We start from the raw sequence: 9,392 nt of genomic DNA on the forward strand, positions 1-9,392 counted from the left end.
GACAATACATTTTCACTTCAATGCTTTCTGGGTTAGACACTGGACCTTTGGAGTTGGGTGAAAGTTACTGTACCTTTAAATGAAATGGTTTTTGTATTTGAGCCAAGTCATGGTTACTGTATCTTTGAATGAGATTGCTTCATGCATGGGAGGAAGGTGTATGTTAGTATATAAACTGTTGTTAACCTTGGGAGGGACGCGTGAGCAAGGGTGCCTGCATCACTCTCTAGGTTTTAAGAAAGAATTGCACTGTTTCAAGGTGAGTAACTGTTTATTTGAATAAGTGGTTCGAGTATGCACCATTATATGAAGTGGTTTGAGTATGCCCATTATTGAAGATGATTATATCTTGCTTATATAATTGATACAGGGATCCTACATCCCCTGAGGAAGTTATCCAACGACATCTGCTGCCAGCCGGCCACAGCTAGGGCTGAGTCATGTTGTACCATCTACATTGCATCTTGGTAGACACCTGAAGGAAAAGGAAAGAAACAACATTTATCTTTTGAATAGACACACACTTACTGTCTTCCTCCATGAACCTGGAGTCTTTGCCCTGTTCCTGGAAAGCGAATGGAATAGGACTTTGCTATCTTAGTCTGTTTTGGACTGATATATAAGCTATGAACTCACTCACTCATTCTCTCCTGAGACACAAATGAAAATAAAGCAGCAGAGCAGAATGAATTCAAAGCAGCTTACATTCCTTTGGAGACCAGCCCCACTCGGCTTGCACTCACTCACTCACTCACTCACTCACTCACTCACTCACTCACTCACTCTCTCTCTCTCTCTCTCTCCCTCTCTCTCACGAATCACAAATGAAAATAAAGCAGCAGAGCAGAATGAATTCAAAGCAGCTTACGTTCCTTTGGAGACCAGCCCCACTCGGCTTGCACTCACTCACTCCCTCTCTCTCTCCCTCTCTCTCACGAGTCACAAATGAAAATAAAGCAGCAGAGCAGAATGAATTCAAAGCAGCTTACGTTCCTTTGGAGACCAGCCCCACTCGGCTTGCACTCACTCACTCACTCACTCCCTCTCTCTCTCCCTCTCTCTCACGAGTCACAAATGAAAATAAAGCAGCAGAGCAGAATGAATTCAAAGCAGCGTACGTTCCTTTGGAGACCAGCCCCACTCGGCTTGCACTCACTCACTCACTCACTCCCTCTCTCTCTCCCTCTCTCTCACGAGTCACAAATGAAAATAAAGCAGCAGAGCAGAATGAATTCAAAGCAGCTTACATTCCTTTGGAGACCAGCCCCACTTGCATTGCTGTATTTCCCCTTCCCCCCTTCTCTGAAGAAGAGCAAAGCAATGGATATGTACTTACATGTGTCCCAGCCACAGGTGAAGAAATTAAAAGGTCATCAGGGCTGTAAAACAAAGGAAGAAACTGGGTAATTTGAATAGGGGTCAACCTGCCGGATGTCTCACTGCCAGTCCTAAAACTAGTCTAGCCTGCTTATGCAAAATAACTGCAGTAATAAAGCAAGTGGGCTCTTCAGTAGATCCACTAGCTTACGGGGTATACAGGTATCCAAAGGGCAATGAGCTAGTTGGCATTTGGCTTCTGGACTAGGCCAGGCTTGGTTTCCAAAGGTGCCAGCATGCCATCAAGGAAGATCAGGCTCCAGCGACAAAATCAAGGAAATGCTCTTCAGGAGAAGTCCATGAGCTCCCCAGAGTAACTTAGTCAGGGTGCAAGCATTGCAGATGGGCTAGGCACATTAGTTGCCATCTTGCATCTCTTGGACAGTTTGGTCTGCTGTTAGATACCCAGTATGGCCGCCAACTTGTGCTACTACAAAGGTGCTCCCTGACTGTAATTGCTTCAAGCTGAGCAAGATTTGTGTCCAGTTGCACCTTAAAGACCAACTAGATTGCCAGGAAATGAGCTTTTGATAATCAGAGCTCCTTGCCAGTTAATGTGGTAACCCCTTAGAAAAGCACTGCTTCTTTAGCAACAACCGTATCCATTTCACCATTTCACACAGTTTCACACCAGAACTGTACAGGACAAATTGCCACAAGCAAAGAAAATGTTTCCAAAGATTTTCCATGCTCAGATGTTAAGATCCAACACCTTTTGTAAGAGCTGGTGAGGTGCAATGGCTGGCTGGGGAAGGGGGGGTGAGTTTGAATGAGGGAATAGACAATTGCTTTTTATTTTGGAGGTTTAGACTGCATTGAAATCTATTTTCCTAGTTTAAAAAGTTTCTCTTGGCTAAGAACAGGCAAGAGGAGGGAGGGCAAGTTGATTGCTCTCCAGCCACACCCTGTCAGTCCTTTTGAGATGCTGATACCTTGCCTGGGTGCAGACAATGCAGTGATGACAGGAGACTTTGGCACAAGGCAGGGCCTTAGATGGCAAGTCAATGCAGGGTAAGTGGTAGCCCTGGCCCTCTTGGCAAGCAATGTCTGCAAAGGCTCGGTGGTGGCAGGCTGAAATCTGCATTCACAATCTTTAGAGAAAGTAAATTGCTGGCAGGTCTTCCACCAGATTTGACAATCAAGTCCAGTGTTGCATTGGCTTGATTGGCAGTGTAATAAATCAATGGACCACTGATGCCAACAAACTTAGCCTTTACATCCCCTTCTTCAGCAGCCTGAAAGAGTACAGGAGAATCAGTGAGGGAGGGGCTTCATGGAATAGAAGCAAAAGGCAGTCTACCAACTCCAGATGTGCCCAGCCTGTGAGGCTTTTTATATGTCAGTTATGGTCCTTGGGCGAGTGGGGTGGAAGCACTCAAGAAAATAATCCTGACTTCCATTTACTTCCTAACAGTTGAATTTATGCTCTTTTAATAATAATAATAAAATAATGATAATGACCACAGCAACAATGATGATGATTATAACAACAACAACAACAACCATGTACTTACATACCGCTCTTCTGGACAGGTTAGTGCCACACTCAGAATGGTTAACCAAGTAAATTTATTATTAACCCCACAATACAGCTGGGGTGGCTGGGCCTGAGAGGAGTGAATTACTCAAGGCTACCTGCAGAGCTCATGGCAGTAGTTGGAATCAAACTAGCAGAGTGCTGATTTGCAGCCCAACCATTCAACCACTATGCTACAACAGCTTTTATAATAAGTATGCTTATATACTGCTCTTCTAGACAAATCAGTGCCAACTAAGAGTGGTGAACAATGTTAGCGTTAATATTATCTCCACAATAGAGGTGGAGAGCTGGGCTGAGAGGAGGGGCTCACCCAAGGCCACCAGCTGAGCTCATGGCAGGAGTGAGAGTCAGACCAGCAGAGTGCTTGCTCGGAGCTCAGCCACTTAACCACTATGTTACAGCAGCAGATTCCCTACCATGCCTCTATAAATGACATGTTGCAATTAAGAAGAAAGAAATCAGATTCCTGATTCAACATACTTGCAATCATTGCACAGAATGAAATTGGTGTGTGTCGTAGACCTGGAAGAGCAGGCGCTGTCTTCGTGGTCCTTCTGATGTCCGCCACTGGTCTTATCCTCAGCTGCCAGCCTCCTCCAATGAAAGGCAATGCAGAAATTGCTGACCTTGGGTATCCCTCTCTGTTCCTCTGCTGCCAATACTCTGTTGTCCCAAACCTGCCAGAAGATGTGAAAGTGTGAGTACCTCCTCAGTGCCACCCCCTCACTTTCAAGGCAACCTGCCCTGAAGTCTGTCCCGTGTGATTTATTTAGTTGATATGCCACTTACCCCAAGGAAGTCAAATGTAGTTTCAGTTGACAAAATCCAAAACAGGTGAACACTAAGGTCTTATAACTACCATTGCCCAAAATACGTTCTACCCAGCACATTACTCACATGCCTTTCTGTTTGAATTCAAGCAGGCACAAAAAGATGCGGCAATTACAGCCACTCTTTCAGCAAACAGTGATAACTGCTGTGCCATATACAGGGTCACCTCAACACTGAAGTTCCAGATCAGTGCTACGAGGTCTGGCTTCCTTCAGAAGAAAGAACATGGTGGAGGTGGGGGACCTATGCTATCTTTGCAACATGTGCTTTTGCCTTTATTTAAGCAGCGCCTCTTCAAAGCAAGATGGCTCTTCAAGAAGCTACCCCTGCGTCAAACTGTGCTCCCCTCCTAACCTCCTCCCCCTTCCTATGTAAGCCTGTTTTTGCTTAATCTCTTCAAAATGTTTCTCTGGCTCCCTCCCACAGGTGCCACCTTCCCCATCTTTCTCTCTTTCTTTTTCTTTCTTTTTCTTTCTTCATTTCTTCCTTTCTTCATTTCGTTCATTCAGTCTTTTGTTCCTTTGTTTATAATCCATTCTCCCTGCACATGCTCAGAGTGGATCACAACCAAATTAAAATGCAATATAATATACAATATAACAATTAAATGGACAGTGCAAAATTAAAACAGATAAAACTGGTGACAAAACCCCCATAACACGCAGCGCCCCTGTGGCCCAGCGTAATGCTGTGCATTACACTTCAGTCGCTGCAGAGTGGCTCCTAGCAATCAGGGAACATCTCCTGCCTCTGGCTTTTATCAAGGAAACCTCAGCTGATCTTTTTTTAAAAATAGAGTTTCATTAAAATTTTAAAATTCTAAAACCTACAAAAAGAAAAAAAGGAGATAAGAATATACTTATATAAATAGGAGTAGGTACCCATTTTCCATTTGAAAGATGCTAACATTAATACATATTATATACTAATTCTAAAATAATCATTAAGTAGCTACTTTTCCTTTCCATTTATATATTTTTCCCTCTCCTTAATATTCACAAGCACAGATTATTAGTTCATCTCTTTCTGTTTCTTGCAAAAAGTCTATAAGGGGCTTCCAGACAATCAAATATTTGACTACTTTCCCCTGAAGCTGATCACTTCTGATTGCAAGGAGTCAGTGTATCCTTAACCTGAAGGGACGATCAGTAGCTCCTTGGGGCCATTTCTGATCAGGAAAATAGTGTGAAGAGTCAGGCTTAATCCCTCTTCCCTGGATGCCACCATCCTGATCAGACTAGGTCATCATGCACATCCCAGGAGGGCAGAAGAGCTCAAAGAAACCCTAGCATTTTGTCTGGCTGTGCCCAGATGAGGGCTAGCTGGTATCTCAATAGCCAGTCCCTTTGCATGAGAACTGGACCTGTACTTGTAAAATGTTTGGTGGCAGATGCTGCAGCGTTCCTCTTCCCACCCCACCCCTGGTAAACTTCAAGAATTTTGCTGCTCTGCCTCCGTACCGTTGCAGAGCGGTTGCGAGGGGTGATTGCCGACAGGATGGCCGAGGGGGTGCTGCCACTCACAGCCATGTCCACACCAGTGCCTTGTGGAGGCAGGAAGGGAGGTGGGCCACCAAGCAGTGTGCAGCTGCCGTTTGATCTTTGAACCATGATCTGAAAGGAGATGCAGGGGAAACGAAACACTTGTGAAACCACAAGGAGAAACCATAGGGGTTTTTTTTTGCATTTGTTCATTGTGACATAATTTAATTCTTGATTGGGGATCCAAGCTGATTAAGTGGACAATGAGGTGGAACAAAAAACAAAGTCCCCAGCTACTGTGTGGGAGGGCAGAAGAACCCTTTGGGGGATACTGGAGGAATGGCACCTGCAGAATAAAAAAGGGAATCGCCACATCAACAAGTCCAGGCCGCAGGATCACAGCCCACAGATGGACCTCTGTGTTGGCCACTAGAGTAGAGCAGGAGTACTCCAAAACATGGTCACTGACCAAACATTCCAGGTGACTCAAGCAAGTGAGACAAGTTTCACCCTACAAGACCCACTTGAAATACAGCCATCAGACCCAAAATGGGTTGGTTTAGCTGCAGCTGGGGAGGTGGAAGTGGCTTCAAAGAGAACCTTGTCAAACGTCGTCTTCCTTCCTGGGAAGATTAGATAATGGAAAGAGTGGGCTGGCCTTGTAGTGGGGATTTGTAAATACAATATTAGAACGTACACGTCGAGTAGGTATTTTACAAACTCCTCAGTTTCTCTCTCACTTTTAGCCCACCCTTCCTCAAAGCAGCACGGACAGTTCTCCCTTCAGATAGGATTGTTTCTAGCTATCTAATCTAGGATATTGAGAGATGCAGGACAACATGTCCTGCAACCATGGTGGTAAGATAAAAAAGTACAATCTTTGCAAGGTGGGGAGAGGAAGCGCTTGCATTGAGTTTCCTGAGTGGCTCACAACATTCTTACCATGTTCATCCACACGACGTATATGAGCAGAGGGCTATTCCTGAAAGGAGAAAAGAGAACTTGGTTGTAGTAGTGGGCTTGCATTTTTGCAGGGCTGGGCAGCAGATGCCACTTCAGCTGTTGCCCATCTCAGCTCTTCAGGACTGTAGGAGCAACGCAGGAGTGGGAATGATGTTCCTGTCTCACCCCCTCCTAGTCTCCTCTGTGGCAAACAAGCTCTGCAGCCAGGCTTGGAAATGTTGTAATTTCCTCCTGAGCCTGTCTGTCAGATGCATCTGACGAAGAGAGCTGTGGTTCTCGAAAGCTGACGATGCATCTGACGAAGAGAGCTGTGGTTCTCAAAAGCTTATGCGACAATAAAGTTGGTTAGTCTTAAAGGTGCTACTGGACTCTTTACTATTTTGGTACTACGGACTAACATGGCTAACTCCTCTGGATCGATGACTATAGATGAAAGGTTCACTGTAGTTCCACTACACAACTTGCCCAGTCCAGCATGAATATTCAGAGAGTATCATAATTAAGAGCTTATCAAAGGAAAAATAACAATCGTGAAAGCTTACCAAGATGTCTAAATCAATGCCGCTTAATCTTCAATAAAATTATTACTACAAAAACATGTCTTTTGTATGGGTACAATGTCCAAAATAGACTTTTGTGAAAATACATTAGTCAACCTCCAAATCCGTACGCAACTCTATGGTTACAACTGCACCCCCTTTGTCCACTTCTTTGATAGTTATATTTGGATCCTTTGGAAAATTATCCAGGGCTCTCTGTTCCTCTTGGGATAAATTGTTCCATGTAGGTTGTGGTTGTCCCTCTAAGCTTTCCAGTGTTGTAAGCTAAAAATCTGCTTTGTGAGCTGAAACAACTTTCATTAAAGTTTTGAGTGCACCTCCTTTAAAAAAAAATTAAAATCAAATTGTTTTGATTACAATCAAATCAATTTAACAACAAAAGCCATTAGGTGAAAGGGCCACAAAAATCAGAGTATACTTCTGTATAAAAATGGATATGTCCATGCTGATTACAAAGGGGTAGTTGTATTAGTCTGTTGCTACAAAATAAAGCAGACACGCAATGGCACCTTAAAGACTAGCAAATTCATTTCAAGATGAGCTTTTGTGAGTCAATGCTTCAGCCTCTTTCTGCGCCAAGGCCAAGTTAAATGATGCCTTCACCATGGTGGTGGCTGAGACGCTACCTCCTCTCCTCAGCTCTCTGGGGCTGAGGGGATCCTAGTGATTTCAGGCTGCATGAGTCAGGCCAGACTCGATCACTCAGCTCTGCTCTGTTCCCCAGCTAGAGAGCCAGCAGTGGCTGGAGGCGCTCTCTGGCACCACCCTGGGGGCCAAACCAACCACAGCCAGGAAGGGAGGAGAGAAGTGGGATGAGGCTTCATCCATATAGGGCCCACCTGCAGATGCTGGCTGACTGGGAGGGCGGGGCCACCTGAGGGTTAGTATCTGTGAGCTACATCTGAGAAGCTGTGAGCGGAGGAGTCAGAATCTGTAAGCGATTGCTCACATGCTCACATTAGCGGGAACTCACTGGTTGTGATTCTAATTTTTTATTGTTTTTTAAAACCATCACTTCAAAAGTTGTTATATTGGGATGACTAATATTGGGTACAAAGGAAGATTTAGGGCGCAAGATCACTAGTTGTTTCCATACATCTTTTCTTCACGCAAAATCGCACAAAACTCACAGAGCGACACGTCTTCATGGCATGATTTCCCATCATGATTCCATTTCATGGTGTGATTTCTGATGTCATCACACCACGAAACAGAGTCATGATGGGGAATTGCACCATGAAGACACCATCGTTCCATGAGTTTTGTGGAATTTTGTGTGGGGGGAAAGAGGTGTGGAAATGGCCACTACTCGAAGGATCTCTATTACTCAAGAAGACTTTAAGTTTGAGTTGTTTGATTAATTAAAATAGACCTAACCTTGTTTGAAAACTATTGTAATGGGGGATGGGAACATAACCCAAATCCCGATTGAGCACTTTCAGCTGTATGTCAGATATCTTAACCAGGAAGTAAGGAGCCTAAGCTCAAGGAGGCAGAAAATGGGGTTATAATAATCAAAAAGCCTATGCCGTGTATATGACTTATAATATTAGTCATGCATCAAAATCAACATATACCAAGTATTATTATGGTTTACATGTAAATACAGTTACAAAGTCCAGTCCCAAGACTTATTTATGTATATTTGTTCTTTCTTATTTTGTAGGTAGCCTTTGCAGAACAAACAGAGTTCTTTGGCAAGAACTCTGAAGCGGCCTTTTCCTTTCCTCTGAAAGGGTGAGATGGAGGTGGCATTTTAAAGAAGTTGACAATAGACTACGAGCCTTGCCGGACCAGTCTCTTTCAGCTTGTTTTGAGAAAAGTCTTCCTCTGGCCAATACCTAATTCCTTCCAGTAAACTTTTTTTGGATTCAGTCTTCTAGCAATTATTATGCTGGAGACACAAAGGACAAATATACAAATCTTGGGACTGGACGTTGTAACTGTATTTACATGTAAACCATGATACTTCGTAGAGACACGTTTTGGGTAATCTTTCGTAGAGACACGGGTGGCGTGACTTCTACAACCTTCAAACTTCAGAATTGGGGGTAGGAGGAGAATGGCAGCAATAAGCTATTTACTGCTCTAAAAGTGACTTTTTTCTTCACACAGAGAAAACTTAACACCTCAAGAAGGTACCAAAAGGAATTGTGGACTTGTCAAGTGAAAGAATGGCTTTGGTATTATTTGACTAAAGAAAAAGGCATGAAAAAGGCCAACTGCAGATAAACCAAGACATCAACTCCTCTCTGCAATTCAGGCCTCTGATTTCCACAAAATCATAGAAAATCAGAACTGACGACACACTTTTTGAGAGGAATAAAATCATAAATGCTGAGCAAAGCATGAATGAAAAGTAGTTGTTCTCTCTCAAAAAGAAGCACTTTGTGCTCTGTGCAATTGAGCAATGGGGCCTCTTGCTGCAAAAGGATATAAGGATATGAGGATAAGCAGGAAGGAAAAGGTGTTGCCCCTTCAGCAGAGGCTTCATGTGGAGAAATGTTGACGGTTTTCATGACATGGCAATAATCTATATCTGGTAAGTTATATTGCATTGAGCCTCTATACACAAGAGGCTTTCCAGGAAAGCTTACCTTTGCCCTTCAGTTTTATCCCGAAAGCGGGATAGGAAGACGC

The 9,392-nt window shown here is 43.8% G+C and overlaps 1 long non-coding RNA gene across 1 annotated transcript; it reads right to left on the reverse strand.

The window, feature by feature from the left end:
- Positions 1 to 252: 252 nt before the first annotated feature.
- LOC129325509 (uncharacterized) lies at positions 253 to 6,213 on the reverse strand. The gene is made up of 4 exons (XR_008596638.1): positions 6,172 to 6,213; positions 3,398 to 5,361; positions 1,337 to 1,379; positions 253 to 475 (listed from the first exon to the last, which is right to left on the reverse strand). It is a non-coding gene; the product is annotated as an uncharacterized LOC129325509 (long non-coding RNA).
- Positions 6,214 to 9,392: the final 3,179 nt, after the last annotated feature.

The sequence above is a fragment of the Eublepharis macularius genome, chromosome 3 (genome assembly GCF_028583425.1).
Source record: "Eublepharis macularius isolate TG4126 chromosome 3, MPM_Emac_v1.0, whole genome shotgun sequence".
NCBI lineage: Eukaryota > Metazoa > Chordata > Lepidosauria > Squamata > Eublepharidae > Eublepharis > Eublepharis macularius.